At 38.5% G+C, this 19995-nt stretch overlaps 1 protein-coding gene and 1 non-coding gene across 2 annotated transcripts in view; one reads left to right on the top strand and one right to left on the bottom strand.

Moving 5' to 3' along the window:
* Positions 1-19995, top strand: part of LOC150104032 (hemicentin-1-like) — a 792930-nt gene that overhangs the window by 546743 nt on the left and 226192 nt on the right. The gene's annotated exons all lie outside the window — the stretch shown is intronic.
* Positions 731-804, bottom strand: TRNAI-AAU (transfer RNA isoleucine (anticodon AAU)). The gene has a single exon. It is a non-coding gene; the product is annotated as a tRNA-Ile (tRNA).

Raw genomic sequence — 19995 nt, 5'->3', positions numbered from 1 at the left:
TACTGAAGTTAAAATCTCCCATAACAATCATTCTTCTTGCACTTGCCAAACTTAGCTGTCTAAACATCTCCTGGTCCCCATCCTTTGTGCTCCTGGGTCTGTAGCAACACCCCACTAAATATCCTGTCTTGCCTACCTCTACCTCACACCATACGCTCTCAAAATCATTTGTCTCACTTCCTTCCAAATTCTCCACTCTTAGAGGACATAGGTCATCACTTATCATAAGCAGCACCCCACCACCACGCTTTCCCCTCCTATCCTGACGAAAAATGCTATACCCAGCGACTTCTATTCCTGTTGTTATATCCCCTTCTGTCAACCACGTCTCAGTGATCGCAATAATTTTTGGCCAGGCTGATGCTATCTGCGCCACCAATTCCTCTCCCTTATTCTGGATACTCCTGGCATTAGTATAAAGCATATAAATGCCATTGTTTCTATACCCAGCATTATCCCTTCTAGACTCCACTGGGCTCAGTGTTACCTGACATTGTCTCCCTTCTCCCTAGTATCCATTCCCACAAGAGGCCACCCCTGCTATCATCCTCCCTGGGACACACTGACTCGTTCAGAACAGCAATCTCTTCAGATGCCTACGTCCTTCCTCATTCAAAAAAATTTCCTCAGTAGCCGACTAGATTCGAAACCAAGTCTTCCTTCGTGCGGCCAAGCGGCGTGGTTGGCAAACGCTACATCCACTGCTACACAGGCTCTCTCTAAATATTCATGGCACGTATGGGGATCGAACCCACGACCTTCGCGTTATTAGCACGACGCTCTAACCAACTGAGCTAACAGGCCCTTGCGTTCAAATAACCAAACTAAACAATATGGCTAAAGAATACAACATGACCATAAATACAGACAAAACAAAAATCTTGATAATTGGAAAAAACGAAGAAAAACTGAACTTCTCCTTGAATGGATCAATAATTGAACAGGTAAAACAATTCAACTATTTAGGAACAGTGATAAAAGAACACTTAGATACCATGACCACTATTAAATAGAATATCGACTGCATGGTCATCATTTAATAAACTAGGTAAAATCTGGGAAAATAATAAAATCTCCAAACCTCTAAAAATAAATTTATATAATGCAATTATAATACCCACATTGCTAAATACTTCAGAAACTTGGACACTCCAGAAGACAGAGATACGAAAACAGGAGGCTTTTGAGATGAAATTTCTCAGAAAAATAATTAAAACAAAATGGACAGAAAAGAAAACAAATGAAATTGTAAGACAAGATCTAAAATATACAGACTCATTAAAAGAAAATATCAAAAGAAGACAACTTCATTGGTATGGATATGTCGAGAGAATGCCATCAAAAAGACTACCCAATCTTGCTCTGTATGCAAGATTAAAAGAAAAGAGAAAAAAAAAAGAAGACCAAGAACTAAATTGAACATTAATAAAGGTCAACTCTGCATTACAAACATATAAACAGCTTACTAGCCATGTAAGAAACCGAGACTCCTGGAGGTTGTTGTGGTAACGCGGAAGACTCAACCTGCCCCCGACGGAAGAGGACATTAAGTAAGTAAGTAGAAATTTAGAGGGCATATGTCATAAGTAACCAAAACAGTACATCAGATTATGTGGTTGTTGAAGAACATACTAACAAGCAGGGATAAAGAAGTTATTATTCCCCTTTATAAGTATTTTAAACATCTGGACTACTGCCTGGAGGTCTGGACACCTGCATGCAGACGAAGACGTGGTGGAGAGGATCCAAAGGCAAGTGACAAAGATTGTGACAGTTTCTATAGAATGCTACTTGTGAGAACAGGTTTACTGTAGACTTCAAAAATGACCTAATAGATCAAAAAGAAGGGACGTCTTAGAATCATACGAGTTATTAAAAGAGTTTTATAAGATTGACACTGAAGACTTTTTTCTGTACATAGCAGGAAGGGAAAGAACGAGAGGTCTCCCATTGAAATTGTAAGAGTGTGGTTAGCAAGGATGTTAGAACTCGCTTCTTTTTTTTTTGAGGGCAGTGAATGGGTTTCCAGATTTAGTTATGAGTGTTCTGTCAGTGAATGAGTTTAACCCTTTAAATGCTGATTTTATGTTCTACTGACATTGTCCCATGTGCTGAATTAATTTTGCAAAAAATTTATAAATAAAATCAATTAAAATTCTTACTGAAGTAAGAAGTATGGACAGCATCATACATTCTTGATATACACTTGTTCACTAACAAAAAAATGGCAATAATAGTGTTTTATAAAATTTTCATAATCAAGAGGTGTCTGCTTGATTAAGCAAATGACACACTTAATTTATGTAGAATCACCAGGATCTTCTTCATCTGAAGTACAAAATTCATGCCATCTACCGCCCTTTACCACAACTAGTATTTTTGTCTGTAAATTGTGTGTGCTCTGAAGGGTCGATTTATCTGTATGCAGAATGAAAAACCCATGTTTCTGGGAGAAAAAACCCTGCTACCTCTGTATGAGATCAGCTAACTCACCTTCGATTGAAAAGTCCATATATAAAGATTCCTCCCGTCACGACAAGAATCGAATTTAGGCCTTTTCCAATCGAAGGGTGCAATGTACCGTCGTTCTTCCAATTACACTATGGAGGTGCTTAATATGATTAGTTGCACCAGTTCAAATTTTTCTCTTTAGATGTCATACAAGGAAACCCAAGTCAAATAAACTTCAATCGCGTTAACTCGATCGTAGGAAGGTTACCATTTTTTCTGCACTCGAGTTAACTCAACATAGCAGTTAAAGGGTTAAGGAGATGTATGATAAGTATTGTGTGAATAATGAATCTCCTATAGTGAGTATTCTGACCCAATGGAGATGCCCGTATGATAATAATAATTATTATTATAAATGTCATCTGGTCCTACAGTAGTTGTTATTGTTATTATATGACACCTCCAGGGAGTCCAAAAACTCATCGAGGGAGAGCATGTATTCTACAACTCTCTGTCTCCACCCACTACAATGAACTACAACAATGGCATCTAATGTTCACCATCTCACCACCACCACTAGTATTTTCACAGACAATCACAAAGTTGGTTAGCATTAAAGCAAATCAGCTTTCAATTCATCATTCTTGAATGATCTATTGTGATCTTGTAATTTTGATCTAATGGGAAGAGTTGCATTCAGCTTATCAGACTTCATATATCTGGTCTGGTTCAAAATGGATTTGACAACACTAGCCATGAAGCAATACAAAACTCATGCATCACTGTCATTATAAATTTGAACTTCTATTCAAAGATAGTACTGAAGGATTACAAAATTGGCCTAACTTAAATCATAATCATTTTGTTTCCTTTCTAAAGTTCAGTAAATTTTATCCTCAATTGTATTATTTATTATATATATATATATATATATATATATACACACACACACATACAGGTATCCCTTGCTTAACACAGTTTTGCTTAATTCGGGATTTGATTAACGCAGCAAAATTAATTGCAACAATCCTTTGATATACGCAACAAGAGTTTTGATTAACATGCCTTTAAATTTACCACACAAAAACATGCAAACCTTGAGGAGTGTTTCCTGGCGGAGAGAAAGAAAGTCGTAAGCAGATGATGTCATTCCTCCCATTAAGCATTAAGATTAGGTGTATTACAAGCTCCAATCATTCTGGTGTATTTAAAAAATACACCAGAACTTTGCATTTAGATAACGCACCTGGTCATCCAAATTCTCTTAATGATCTGTGCGATGTGAAAATTTTATTTTTTCTACCAAATACGACATCATTGCTACAACCCATGGACATGGGCTTCATTGCAACTTTCAAAGCCTATTTTCTTAAAAAGACATTCTCGAAGGCAGTAGAAACAACAATGGGAGAAAATGCGATTACACTACAAGAATTTTCGAAAAATTTTAACATTAAACATGCAATTGAAAGCATTCATGACTCATGGGAGCAAGTGTCTTCTAGCTGCATGAGAGTTGTTTGGAAAAACCTTTTGCCAGAATGCACTAATGACTTAGGTTGTTTTCAAAATCCTGTGAACAACTTGGTTGAAGAAATCATTGCAATTGGTGAAGACTTTGATTTTGATGGTGTTGATGCAGAAAATGTTAAAGAATTATTGGATTCAAACTCAAAAGATTTCAGTGACAACGATCTTGAAATTGAACAACTCGCATATGAAGACAATGAACAAATGGAATGTGAAGATGAAGTTCCAAAGGAGATGACAATCAAAGAACCGGATAGAATATTTCGCAGTTTAGAATCGCTTAAACAGCAAGTAATGGATATGGATCCAGATGTTAATCGAAGAATGCTTGTTTGCCGAGGTCTAGAGAGTTGTTTTGCTTGTTATCGTAGAATTTATGCTGATAAGAAAAACTAAAACTGTTCAAACGACTCTTGATAACTTTTTTTGTTATCAAGTTATCTAATGTAGGTACAAACATTTATTAAACATTTACTTTGCATTCATTTTTTATCTTTCCTAAAGGAGTACCACATAAAACGAATTATTAATACAGTAATCAATCATGGACGAATTGTTATTTTTACCATTGATTATTATATTTGATTAACGCGATTTTGATATACACGGTAACATCGAGGGATTAATTAATCACGTTAATCAAGGGATACCTGTATATACAGGGTCCGTCACAACAAAAAATGTATACATACTTTTCTATAGACTTTTTGAAGTTGGATCAAATTACGATAGCAATGTGTAGTACGATGTTCTCTCAAAAGATGTCATTATTCATGAATACTGGCATCAACACATGACCGGTAGTACAGTCAAACAAAATGGCCAAGACACAATTATTGTTCGAGGAACACAAGACCATTTTAAAGTGGTAGTTCAAATTTGAGAATGTTGTTAAAGTTCAATGACAATGGAAGCATGAGTTTGCAACATAACCTCCTACACACCTGACAAGTGCACATATTCGTAATAAGTTTGAGATCCATGGTACCGTGTGTGATGTGCACAAGGGAGGATCCAGGAGGCTTCACACAAACAAGTCCTGCTTCTTTGGGTTTAATAGGACCATTCTTCTTCTTTGAATGTACTGTTACTGGTCAAGTACTGGTCTAGAGACTTGCTACGATCCATTTTACCTGCCATTCATGCACTTTATGGGAATGATCAATTTCTCTTCCAACAAGATGGTGCACCACCACACTACCACCAAGATGTGAGAGCGTACCTCGATGAAAGTTTGCAGGTACAGTGGATAGGATGAAGAGGTGCAGTTGAGTTCCCCCTCCCTCATGTTCTGCTGATTTAACACCCTTGGACTTGTACCTATTGAGGACTCAATATGCTACATTGAAGAATGTAGCATATTGTAGAAAACCAGCTACACTAGTGGCCCTTCGGAAGGAAATTGAAACAGCATGCACAGCAATCCCACTCGACACTTTGGCCAACGTTGCCAGAGCAGTAGTTTGTCATAATAATAATAATAAGTGTCTGGACGCTAATGGTAACAACTTTGAGCACCTCGTGTAATTGTAGAGGTCAAAGGTAATTTGTATTCATCCCTTGTTGTCTGTATAAATTTAGTATTACAATTTTTATAGTTTTTTTTTTTTTTTTGCTGAAGTGTGTATATACATTTTTGATGGATCCTGTATATCTGTGTGTATATTTATATATATGTATGTATATGAATAAGCTTTAATGACTGATACCGAGATATAAAAAGATGATATGATATATTTGAAAGGATACTACTAGTTTACTAGTTTCGTTGAATTGATCAACATCTTCAGGTATCACAATCAAAGAAGTATATAAAGAATTACAGAGACTTAAAATTGTAATAACAGAACAAGTACAAAAAGACAATAGCGTTTGAAAACAAAATGCGAGCTTGAGTTCCAAACAAACGTATACTATGCGCTGTTGCGAGTGCGCAAGTACTGAACAGAGGCAACGTGTCCATCAGAGAGATTAAAACTCAGGCTGTTGTTGATATGAGAGGAATCTAGAGAAATTTCCCTAGATTCGACAATCTTTCTCTTGAGTTCATCATAGAACACATGGATGTTAGAAGTTTGAGTCCAGTTCACAATGTGTTGGCAGTCTTCGTCTGAGATAGCTGAAAAGAGAATGTATATATCTATATATCAGTGGCGTCATGTGCTCATTTCGTTTGGGTGTGCTGTCATGTGGGTTATGCAACCCTCGCTACAAATTTCACGTCAATTTGACCGTATGCATGGGCGTACGTCCGCAGAAAATTTTCTTGGGTGAGGGGGGGGGTGGCAAAGCTCGGAGACAAATAATTACATCAATAAATTTGTAAATAAATTTTTATAATTATTGATTTAATTAAATAATTACATCAATAAACGTCTTTTAGCTTTTTGTGATGTAATTATTTGTCGATGTAAACTATAAATACATTCTTTTCGTTTTGCATCGATTTTAATGATCTTTAATTCTTGGGGGAAAAAAAAAAGGTATTCAGAATTAATAGTTTTTAGCACAATTTCATATATAAAAAAAATTGACTGGCAAATTTTATTAAAAATCAACTAATTAATTAATCCTAAATTAAATTATTTCAGTTTAAAAGCAAAAAATCATAAAACTAACAAGTAAAATAATATTAAATTACATACACTTACCTTTTAAAAATGTATTTTTCTGTTTACATTTGTTTCACTATAAATTTACATTTCACACTTCACTCAGTAACAGACATAGAGGACGAACTAACCGGTCACTCACAAATAAAAAAGATGAACCAAAAACAGGAACACGTGTTTTATTGCTTCAATAAGACACGTGTTCAATGGCTACTCTGCCTTGTGCTGAAACAGGCCAACCCATAATAAAATTTTAAGACAGACAAAGCATTCCCAGTGTCGAGGGTGTAAGATTACATATCTCAATCAATTTTACGATTATAATTTGTGGAATTTTTTTAATCGATCCCAGGGGGAAGTGCCCCATTTCCTCCTCCTCTGCGGACACCTATGATCGTGTGATTGCATTTTATCGATGTATGAAAGTTTTGAGAGGGCATAGCACCATCGGCGCTCATCTTAATTGGTCCAATGCAGTTAATTGCAGGATAACTTTGAATACTTCTGCATAGAGTGGGGGAACAATCTGTTTTAGGATTTATTAGAAAACAATAATGAAGGAGAATGCTATATTTAGTTGGTATATTTGAAATACTCAAAGATGAAAATATGTGACCCATCATTTATAAGACGTGAGAATAGGAAAGAATAAGTGTGAGTAGAAACACTTTCATTAATGGTAAAGAATAATTAATAATTATTATTTGTGATATGTGTGTACTATAAGTTGCGGGGTAGAGCAAATAGCACGATCATATAAATTCTAAACATGAATAAGTGAATTTATGATGGCATAATTTAAAAAAAAAAAAACTTACAAAGTGAGAGTGAGAGAGTATTGCAGGAATAAATATGGTTTGATGGAGCATCAAATCATCTCGCAAAATTTGTTGCACATGTTATGTGTATTTCTCTGGTTTGTCACTCCGTTTTCCAAGAATTTTATTTTGTTTACTGAGACTTAGTATACATAACATCCGATCATTATCGGAATTATCCGCATTTTTGGAATCCTAAATTCATTGTTTTTTTTTTTTTTTTTTAGTATCAGTGGTTCTTCTGTCTTATCAATCTCATATATGCTCGTATTTTGTTGTAGATCAACAACGTCTTATAATACACAGAATATTCATTTTTATTCAGGAGTAGATATTTTTTATCTGTTGTTTCCGAAGACTAGAATAAAAATGTCTCTATATACCGTTAAAAAGCTTTGCAACCTCAACAGATGCTGTACTGCACAAGCAAAAGAAAAAACAATTAGCATTTTTCTTCTAACATCCACTTTCAAATTTTCAGTTCAGAAAACATGCATAACAACTGTTTGTAATATACATCGAATACGAAAAGCACTCAACTCATGACAAGTGACAATGTTCAATTGGATTGGTTGACACAATAACCAATCACAGATGCTAGGTGCTGTGTGACCTCAAAATTTTAGCTCACCCTTCCCTGCCTTCTCAGCTGTTTAAAAATATTAGAAAGCTAAGAATTTGACCTGCTGTGCCCTCTTTACATCTTTTTGAATGGTTCAAAGGTGTATGCATTTAGAATGCGCACCCGGGCTATTAACGCGAATGTGATGCAATGTTTACGGGGAGAAAAGTGCCTTCTTCATGAAACACTAATGCTTTATTACCCTCATGAAGAGGACAATGAAGCATTAGTACCGTATATCGTGTTCAATTTTAGGAATCGCATGAAGTCTATTACTATTATTATTATTACTATTATTACGGGCAACTCCAGGAAGTCATTGGACTCATCGAGGGAGGCCCCAAATCATATTCATCACAACTATTTGACATTCATACAGTATCTATCATACCTCGCCTTAAACTCATTCACTGTCACAGCATCCACCACAGACTCAGGGAGCGCATTCCACTCATTCACTACTCTAAAAGTAAAGAACCCAGCTCTAACACCTTTACTAACCACACTTTTGCCCAGTTTCCATGGATGTCCCCTAGTCCTCCCACAACCAGCCCTGTTCTCAAAAATATCTTCTGAATTAATTTTATAGAAACCCTTCAGTAATTTGAATGTCTCAATCATATCTCCCCTCCTCCGCCTATCAACCAATTTTTGCAACCCACAAATCCTCAACCTGTTCTCATACGGTTCATTCCACAGACCTGCTATCATCTTGGTCACTCGCCTCTGGATCCTCTCCACCTCCTCCCCATCAAGAAGAAACCTAGGTGACCAAATCTGAGCACAGTAGTCTAGATGGGGTCTTATCAAGGCTCGATACAGAGGAACAATAACCTGCTTGTCTCTGCTTGTCATCGTATTCTTCAGCAACCAAGTGATTTGATGAGCTGTTTTGGTCACTTTTGCAATGTGTCCCCTAAATTTCAATTCCTTATCTACCAACACTCCTAAATCTCGTGCCTCATCAATTTCCTGGAGCACGGTTCCACCAATGCAGTAAACTGCAGCCAATCTTTTCACCCCAAAATGCATAACCTTACATTTTGCCACATTAAACTGACATCCATTCTCCTTAGCCCAGACCTCCAATCTATCCAAATCATCCTGCAAAATTTTGACGTCATCTGCATTCACTATTGCCCTACCCAACTTTGCATCATCCGCAAACAAATGAACTGTTCCTCTCAGATCATTTCCTATATCATTTATGAACAAATTAAACAGCAGTGGTCCAAGAACAGATCCTTGTGGCACACCACTAGTCACAGGCCGTCTTGTGGACTCTACTCCCGAGTAAACCACTCTCTGATATCTCTCCGTCAACCACCCTCCTATCCATCTCACCAACCCTATGTCCATTCCCATATGCTGCAATTTACTGATTAGAATTCCATGTGGAATCCTGTCAAAGGCCTTGGCAAGGTCCAGTAGAATCACCTTAAACCCATTACCCTTATCCAGTTCAGCCGTCACTGTGTTATAATACGTGAGCAAGTTACTGAGGCATGACCTACCCTTCACAAAACCATGCTGTCCCCGATACAGTATCCCATTTTCTTCTATCCAATCTTGTATTTTCCTCTTGACTATTTTCTCTAAGACCTTGACAATGATTCCTGATATGCTAATCGGTCGGTAATTTACTACAGCAGTCTTGGAACCACCTTTATGCAGTGGAACTATTTTCCCCTCTTTCCACCTGCTCGGGACTAACCCAGACCCGAGACTCAAATTAAACAAAATGGTCAAGGGTACTGACAATTCTTTAGCTGCTTCTCGTACAACACGAGCTGGTATACCATCCAATCCCACAGATGTATTGACATTGAGGTTATGCAATAGACTACTCACCTCCACTTCATTAACCACAATTCCCGTATAATCTACTGGTTTATTCGTTTCTGCAATGTCACCACCTGGATGATATACTTTTGCAAAATGCTCACTCAGTAACTCAACTATCTCAACTGATTCAGTTACCTCCCTACCATCGGCATTCTTTAAAATCAATCTGCCATGTACATTTTTCCTTTTACTTGCTACATATCTAAAAAACTGTTTAGGATTCTCTTTAGCCTGCATGGCCAATGTTCTTTCGTAATCCTTTTTTGCTTTTCTTACCACACTCGTCACCCTTCTGGCCTGTGCTTTATACCGTTCATGTGCCTGCCGGTCACCCTTCTCCTTAAATTCCCTCCATAGTTGTTTCTTTTTTTGCAACTCAAGCTTAATGGTGTTATTCATCCATTTAACCCCTACTTGATTTATTATTCGGACTCTAGGTATACAGTCAGCCATTGCTTCATGCAAGCACTTCTTAACTACCTCCCATGCACTATCAACTTCTAGTCCTTGCAGTTGTACATGCCATGGCACTGAACCAATCAAACTCCTAAGCTTGTCATACTTTCCAGCCCGATAAGTCTGCAAACAATTGGGGGAATAAATGCAAAAATATAATATGGGTGATACTAATATTTTGTGGATGAGCACCACACACCTAGTACATCCAGAATATTCGCCCCTGATATATATATATATATATATTCCAATAGTGTTTTATCTTAGCTATTATGTGACTATATGTTTATGATTCTAAAAGGTGGCATTGTAATGCACATATTTCATTTTTTCTTTGTATTTGGATTTCAATTATTGTTCTTCAGCTTATTCTGATAACGTTTTTTGAGTAAAATAATATATTTCTTAAATTATTTAATAAATTGTTTCATTGTAACATATGTGCATTGTTTAAATATAGACGGCGCAACTAGAATCTGAACCTTTAATGCATGCTTGAAATATTGAAACTATTTGTTAAAGATACCAAGAAATTATATACTTGGTTTTAATCCTTTTTCCCAAGGAAGCAAAACAATGTTTTGCATGTGAAATATATTCACATCTGAGCTACTTTTATGTAGTGGCTAATAACTTCATATCACTTGCCTTGGTATGTATCCCATAATACAAAGCACACCCCTTTTCGGGCATGTATATTGCTATGCATAATGAGAAGGATCATTGCTGACCGTTTTGACCTTCATTGAGGTCTCATCAGTTCGAGCCAGACCCAGGAGAGATACCAAGGTTGACAATTGACATTTATGTCTTTAGGGGTGAAGCAAGATGCTTTTCATATTCCCCGCTATCTGTTGTGGTTACAGCGAAGGTAAAATTTATGAGCAGTTTGCTCGCCCTGAATGGGCATGGAGATTATGCATCGCTATGGGATGCTAATATAGCTTTTGGTCTTCTATATTTGAATATGTCCGTTGGATCGTATGCTGCAGGTTGCTGAACCAAATCGTTGGGATGAGTGGAAGTCTTTAGGAAAAACTTGGTTGCTAAGGATTGTAGAAAAGAGAAAATATAGGGAATATTTGTGTCTCTGTGGAGTTGATTGTTTCTAACATGCCACGGGGTGCTCAGAATCATTCTCAAGCACTTGTTCTGCACTCACTGGGTTTTGATAATGTTAGCATTAGAGGTGTGACTCCAGGCCGGAGAGGCATAGGTCGACTATAGCAATAGGACGAATCGTCATCTGGTATAGTTGCAATTTGATTCTGTTGCTGAGCTTGCTATTTCTATTAATTAGCAGATAGATCTGAGCTATGGCTTTAGATGCCTTTGTGCACGCAGACTTGCGGTGCTGATTGAAAGATAGCTTTTTGTCAAGAATTACACCCAGGTAATTTGTGCCTGTCTGCCAGGGAATTTTAGTATTGAATAGTAACACATCTCCTACAGGAGACATTGGCCTTTTTGAAAAAAGAATGGCTGAGCTTTTCTGGGGGTTGACTTCCAATCTCCACTAAGAGAACCAACCCTCCAACTTTAGAATGTTTTCTTGAAGCTTTCTGGTAATGAAATGGGGTCTGAGAGATCTGGTTAGTATTGCCGTATCGTCTGCATATAGGGCCAAAATGGAAGTCATCAGATTGTGCGGGATGTCTGACATGTATATAGAGAACAGCAATGGAGCCAGTAGAGATCCCTGCAGCACTCCAGCAAAGATATGGTGCTGGGAGGATGTAGAACTGTTGATTTTTACTTACATTGATCTATTCTGAAGATATGAATGGATTAAATGAACCATTTTTAGTGAGGTACCGGCAGAGATAAATTTGTGCAAGAGTCCAAAATGCCAGATTTTGTCAAATGCTTTGGATAAGTCTAGGAAAACAGTGCCTGTGCACTGGCGCCAATTGTAGCTGGTGGTGATGTATTCGACAATTCTGTGGATTTGCTGGGTAGTACTATGATGTTGCCTAAAACCAAACTGTTCTTTAGGGAGGATGATTAGGTCATTTACTGAGGTTTGGAGTCGTGAGAGGATGACCTTCTCTGCAACCTTACCCAGATTTGAGATGAGACTGATTGGACGATAATTTTGCGGTAGGTGTGGGTCTTTGCCTGGCTTATGTATAGGAATTACGTCAGCCAGTTTCCAGGTGGAAGGAAAATAGTGAAATCTTAAGATCGCATTTATTATACTGGTCAGGTGCACTACTGCTTTTCTGAGCAGAAGTTTAATCACCCGATTAGTAATGCCATCTGGCCCAGGAGCTTTTTTGTTCTTCAATTTTTTAATAATGTCATATATCTCAGCAGGTGATGTTGGTGCAATATGGTCAGTGCTGGTGATAGGAAGTTTGAGTGAGTGTCTGACCTTGCTGTGAATCTTATATATGTGGTCAAAGTCAAGGTTACATACGAAGGCCTGCATTGCTTCTCTAAGTTGTATGCTATAACTTCTGCTTTGTCTACATTTGTGTGAGCAAGGCCCTGGTCAGAGAATATTGGGGGAAGGGATCTGTCTTTGTTTTTGATATTTTTCAATAGTCCCCAGATGGAGTGATCAGTAGGTGAAATGGAGGATAACTTTTCATCCCATACTTGGTCTCTAAGAGCTTTGAGTGCATCTCTTACTGCCCCATTTAATCTGTTTAGATTTATTTTATCTTGTGGTGCACACGTGTTATGGAATCTTTTCCTAGCTCTGTTTTTGTCTCTGATCAAGTTCATGATGTCTTCCGGCAAACCATCTGGCTTGCGGGAAGATTTGTAGGAGGAAGCTACCTTTATAGCACAATTGATTTGTTGTGGGAGATTTGTAACTGCAGTTTCTACTTCTTCTTTTGTGCGTATGTGAGGAACAGGTCCAATATAATCCTTGAGTGCTGCTGACAATCTTTCCCATGCAATGTAGGAGTGAGAAGGAGGACACAGATATTCTTGATTTCTCAGCTGTAGTAGAATTAGATTGTGATCGGATGATAATTCATCCATAGATATGATGCTGTATTGAAGTTTAATATCCTGCAGGATAGCTATATTCAGGATGTCAGCAGTGCTGAACGTACTGAGATGAGTAGGTTCGGTGGGGCCTGCCACAACAGCATTGCTTGATGCTAAGTAATCGCAAAGGATGCAACCATTCTTGTTTGTGGTTGTACAATTCCATGCAGGATACTTGGAATTCATATCCCCGGCAATAATGGTGGGCTCTCTGATGCATAAGATGACATTTAGATCAGAGTAAAGTAGAGATTTTTGGGGAGGATTGTGAGCTGAGTAGATTTTCAGTTTGCCAGTGGAGCTGGTGACTACTTCCACTCCTGTGATCTTAAGGTTAGTGGTTGAAGGATTGCTCACAGAGTGGTGCTTAATGTAGTTTTTAATGAAGATGGCAGTGCTGCCGCCTCTGTAGAGTAGTCTGTCATTTCTGTATAGGTGATAGCCCCTTATTGTAGGATTGTCTGAGGGTCTTGAATGAGTTTCACTGATTAAAATAACATCTGGTTGATACCTATATGTGAAATCTCGGAATTCCAGAATTTTGTTTTTGAGGCCATTTGCGTTCCAAGCAACTATCTGAAGAGATGCTGGAATGAATTTGTTACTATTAATTTATGAGAGCTCTGAGGATGACCTGTGTTTCACGAAGAAATCTTTTAGTGGAGGTTTCAGTAGGGTTTGATAGGCTGAAATTTTGTAGCATGTTTGCTAGTGAGACCGTAATAACAGCTGTTAGGTTTTTAGGTGCTGTTAGTTGATTTTGTTCTGGAATTGGTCTAATTGTATGGGTCACATCGGCATAACTTCTTGTTTGCTTTTGGGTGTCTCTATTATTGGAGGTCTCCGACTGTGGCTGCTGAGTCTCCGGTTTTGATGTCTGGGCCTCTGGTGTTCTTGTACTGTAGGAGGAGGGCTGATTGACTGCCTCCATCCGTCTGTTCTTTGGGTGCTGAATATATCCTTTGTAGTTCGCAGGATGAGGGCCACTGCAGTTGGCACATTTGGCCGAGGTGGTCCTTGGCTTTGTGCAGGTATTGGTTGGATGGCTGTCTCCACATTTTAAACATCTATATTCCACTCTGCATAGATTCTGGGCATGGCCAAACTTCTGGCACCTGTGGCACTGCCCAGAAGATGATCTTTTGTGGAGTAGTTCTGGTGTGACGATGAGACCACAGACTGTTTTTAAGTTGTAGATATCCTTGTATATTTTATGAATCTCAACAAGGACTAATGGCATGGGAGTCTTGTCTGCTTTGTACATTCTGCTGACCTTGACTGGAGGCAGATCCTGAGAATTTAGGTCAGCAGCTATTTCTGCTATGTCAATGTCTTCACTGACACCAAAAAGGACTACTTTTAAGTTTTTTTTGGAGCTGAGCGCAAAGGTGTGATACTGGATGCCTCTGTCATCCAGTTCTTTGGTCAGCCTTCTATAGTCTGTCACTGTTGCTGGCTGGATCTTTATGCCTTCATCCATGTTTTTGGCCTTAATGAAGCCAATATGCACATTGGACATTTTGGATCTTAAAGCTGCCCACTTATGCTTTTCTCTAAGGATGATCGGAGGCACCTTTTCTTTGGGAGAAATAGCGGCGTCCAAACCCTGAGAATCCTGTTCCATTTCAGTATTGTCATTGTGTGGTTCATCTGTTCTTCGCTTTTTGCTTCTACTCCTTCAGACTTTTTTCTACAAAAGTCTGAAGAAGTAGAAGGCACCGATTCTAAATGATCTTCAGTGACAACGTCTGAGACACATTCGGGGGGAAACGTGTCATACAATTTCACTTTTCCCAGCCAATTATCACTCAGCAGCTTTCCTAGTCTGAGGAATTCCATGTATACTTCCTCGAATTTGGTCTCATTCAGAAGTTTTGCCATTTCAATAATTTAAAATGTGTTAAGACACAGATGGAGAAAGAGTAGAGATTTCTCAGGTGTCCCGAACAGGTAAAGATAATCCTGCGGACTTTTGAGGGTCCACTAGCAAATCCCATAGACACTCTTAGGTGTCTACCAGCAATAAAATGTCACTAAAAGAAACAAAGGCGATACTAGCGGCAGTAGGCCTAGTGTATCGTCCTTGTAATTACAAATGACTTACCTGGATAAAGCACTATGGAAATAAAGTGACTGTTTATGGTAGCAAGCAATTAACTACTATTACTAATGAATAAACATAAATAAATCGCTAAAAACATATCAATCAAATTCACAATTCATCATCAATAATACACGACACAAAACACTAACACATGAGCCACCATCTTTTTCCCTCCTCATACCAAGGTTGACTATTAACTATTAACATTACTGACTTAACGGGTGAAGCAAAAGCTTTTCATATTCCCAGCTATCTTGAGAGAAGCTGTGAGTTGAGAAAGTTTATGTGCTAATTGCTCGCCCTGAGTGGGCTAGGAAATTAATCCTCAGTGTTGGGGTTGAAGATGGCTTTAGGTCTTTTGTGCTTAGAATAGTCCATTGCATCATAATCAGCAGCCAGTTGGATCAGTCTGTTAGGGTGCACAGTTGCTTTTGAGAAGTATTTGGTTGCTATAGTCTGCATGAAAGTATAAATATAGGGGACCTCCGTGTTCCAGTGCAGTTGGACAGTTCGGATGAACCATGGGGTGCCCAGGATCATTCTGAGACATTTGTTCTGGATGCATTGTAATTTGATAATATTCGAGTTTGAAGTATGACTCCAGGCCAGTGAAGCGTAGATGAGTATTGGACGACCCATCAGTTTGTATATGAGAAGTTTGATTCTGGTGCTCAGCTTACTGTTTCTGTTTATTAGCGGGTAGAGCTGGGTTTTTTGGCTTTTGATGTGTTGGCACAAAGATTGCTGATATGTGAACTGAAGGTCAGTTTTCTGTCTAGTATTACACCAAGATATTTGATCTCTGTTTTCCATGGAATTTCAGTGTTGAAAAGGAGAATATCTTCTTTAGGAAGCAGTAATCTTCTTGAAAATAGGACGGCTACGCTCTTCAGGGGATTCACTAGGAGTCGCCATTTGGCAAAATATTGTTCAGTTTGCAGTAGCTTCTTGAAGTTTCTTGATGGCTAGGTGAGCGTAAAGAGCTTTAATTGAAGATAATGGGTTGAATGGTATATCATACAAGTTTATGGAGAATAGGATTGGTGCTAGTAAGGACCCTTGTGGAACTCCAGCCAAGATGTGTTTTTGTGTCGAGACTACTCCACACAGCCTTACTTGCATGCACCTATCGTAGAGGTATGCCTTTATAAGTTGAATGATTCCGATTGATATTAATGATATAAATGACACCAGATGATATTAATTTGTATAGCAAACCATAATACCAAACCTTATCAAATGCAATGGCTAAGTCAAGGAAAACAGCCCCAGTGCATTGATGCCAGTTAAAACCTATGGTAATGTGTTCCACCAATCTGTGTATTTGTTGCATGGTGCTATGCAATTGTCGGAAGCCAAACTGCTCCTCAGGCAGGATATTTAATCGGAGTACTGAATCTTGAAGCCTAGTAAGGATTACCTTCTCGGCAATTTTGCCGAGATTACAGATGAGGCTGATTGTTCTGTAATTTTGAGGCAAACTGGGATCTTTTCCAGGTTTATGAATTGGTATTATGTATGCCAGTTTCCAGTAGGAAGGGAAATATTTGTAGTGAAGGATGGAGTTGATTATATTTGTTAGATGAACAATAGCTTTACGTGGTAGAAGTTTTATAACTTTATTGGAGATACCATCGGGCCCAGGAGCCTTTTTATTCTTGAATTTCTGAATAATAGCATGTATTTCAGCAGGTGAGGTGTGTGCAATTTGAGTGGAATGTGTGAAAGCTGAATTGAGCAAATATCTGACATTACGGTGGATCTTGTATATATGACTAATATTGAGGTGGTCGTATGCAGGTTTGCATTGTTTTTCAAGATGGTATGCTATTGCTTCAGCTTTATCAGCATCAGTGTGGATGAGACCTGAATCTATTTGAAGAGGGGGAAGAGGTTTATTTCTGTTTTTAATCTTTCGGATAAGATTCCATACCGAGTGGTTGTCGATGGAGATGGAAGTCAGTTTTTCTTCCCAGAGTTGAGTTCTATGTGCTGCGAGGGCATCTCTCACTGCAGAATTGAACCTGTTCAAGATCCATTTGTCTTGTGGTGCCCTGGTGTTGTGGTATCTTTTTCTAGCCTTATTTTTTTTCTCTAATCAGATTCATAATATCTTCAGGCAAGTGGTTGGATTTGCAGGTAGTTGTAGGGGTAGTAACTGCTGCACAGGCTGCTGTAATCTGTTCTGTTAGATTTTTAACAGCTGTTTCAATTTCCTCTTTTGATTTAATGATGGGAACAGGACCAATATATTTTGGAAGTACCTTGGAGAGCCTTTCCCAAGGAATGAATGAGTGAAGGGGGAGGAGATAATTTTTCAAGATTTCCTAATTTTAACCATATTGGGTTATGGTCTGATGATAGATCGTTAATTGTCATTAAATTGTATTGGAGTCTGATGTGCTGCAATATGACTATGTCCAAGACATCGGCCCTACCATAAGTGTTGTGATGGGTGGGATCAGCAGGAGCTATTACATGAAGGTTGTTGAAACCAGCATAGTTCTGTAGTATCTGTCCATTTTTGTTGGTGGAATGGCTATTCCAGGTAGAATGCTTGGCATTTAAATCACCTGCCACAATGGTAGGCTCTCCGGTATCAAATAAGGCGTTCAAATCCGAGAATAATAATGAGTTTCGTGGGGGATGGTATGCTGCAAAGATTTTTAATTTGCTGACAGAACTCATGAGAATCTCAATGCCGGTGACCTCAAGGTTGGAGGTAGGAGGGATGTTAGTGGAGTGATGAGAGATGAAATTTTTAATGAAAATTGCCATACCTCCACCTCTGTGGGTTGATCTATCAGTTCTGTACAGTTGGTATCCACAAATTTTGGGATTGTCTGAAGGTCTTAGGTGCATTTCATTTAGTAAAAGGACATCTGGCTGATGTCTTTGGACAATATTTTGAAGTTCTAGAATCTTATTTCTCAAGCCGTTCACGTTCCATGCAATGATCTCTAGAGATTCTGGTTTTAGTTTGTTACTGTTCATTAGTGAGCACTGAAATGATGACTTGGGTGTCCTTTAGAAATCTGTTAGTAGAACTTTGTGAAGGATTGGATCTGCTAAAATCTAACAGTATATTTGCCAAGGAAGAGGTAATGATAGCTGTCAGATTTGGGTGTGATGCTGACTATTCTAGGGATGTCTGTTTAGGGCGAGTTACATCCACATATGTCCTAGACTGCTGTTTTTGAGTTGTTCTTTTGCGTAGATGGGCTTCTGAGTCTTTGTTCTGAACTATAGGAGGCTGTGAAGTAGTCGCTGATGTAGGTGTGCTAAGAGAAGAAGAGTATGTTCCTTCTTCAGATTTTCTATTACGTGGATTATGCAAGCATCCTCTGTAGTTGGCAGTGTGAGGACCGCCACAGTTGGCACATTTGGCCATGGTAGATTTTGGCTTAGAGCATGTGTTTGTTGGGTGACCTACCCCACACTTCGAGCATTTAAATTCGGCCCTACACATTTTCTGGGCATGACCAAACTTTTGACATCTATGGCATTGCCCAGTTGAAGCTCTTTTTCTTAATGGTTCTACTGAGATTTTCAATCCACAGATGGTCGTCAGGTCGTAAATGTGTTTGTAGGTTTGACTGATCTCAATCAACACTAGTGGCATTGGAGTCTTGTCCCTCCTGATCATTCTGCTGACCTTTACTAGTGGTAAATCATTCTGGTGCAGATCTGCAGTGATTTCGTCTGTGGAAACATCCTCTGATACACCTCTAATCACTACCTTGAGATTTTTTTCCGAACCAAGTGAGAATGTATGATACTGAATACCTCTGGTATTTAATTCAGATGTTAACCGACGATAGTCCATCACAGTCCTGGGGTGAATTTTAACACCGTCTGTGACATTCTTTGCATGGTGGTAAGAGATCTGTAAGTTGTTCATTGTAGTCCTTAGCGACATCCATTTATTCTTTTCACACAGAATAATCGGGGGCATCTTTTCCCTTGAGGAGGTAGGAGAGTCTGGGACAGAGCCATCTTCTTCCATTACATCCACATTCGATGGTTCAGAGGCCGCAGTTTTGCACTTTTTGCGTGCGCGAACCTCCTGATAATCAGTGTGGTCAGTAAGGGGATTATCCTCAGCAGTTGTTGCTATTTCGGTAGCGCTGTCTTGAAGAAGTTCTAAAAGTTGAGAGTCATCTGAATCAACTTCTTGTATTTCATGAACCTTTCCTGGCCATTTTGTGTGAAGCAGATTTCCTATGTGCTTAAAAATTGCTAGGAGCTGCTTGAAATTAAGTTCCTCATACGATGCATCCATGGTTAGACCCAAGTTTTGTTTTGTAGAGCAGGACATGACTTTCCTTTTCCACAATAGTAATAATAGACAGTTTCTGATGCAGTAAATGAAGCAATGAAACAATGCCGATACTGATGGCAGTAGGCCTAGCGTATTGCCCTTGTTTTGAAAAAGGTTGACTTACCTACTTAGTTGATTATTTGGACCTGTTTGAAAACCAAATCGGTGGACTACACCAGTAAAACTATTTACTGCTAGTAAATATACTTGTTAAATTCCTTGAATCACATTTT

The sequence above is a fragment of the Typopeltis vanoorti genome, chromosome 8 (assembly GCF_054136105.1).
Source record: "Typopeltis vanoorti isolate ZY-2024b chromosome 8, IOZ_Tvanoo_1.0, whole genome shotgun sequence".
Taxonomy (NCBI): Eukaryota; Metazoa; Arthropoda; class Arachnida; order Uropygi; family Thelyphonidae; genus Typopeltis; species Typopeltis vanoorti.
Note: the sequence above shows the minus strand (reverse complement) of the source record. Positions and strands in the feature narration are given on the sequence as shown.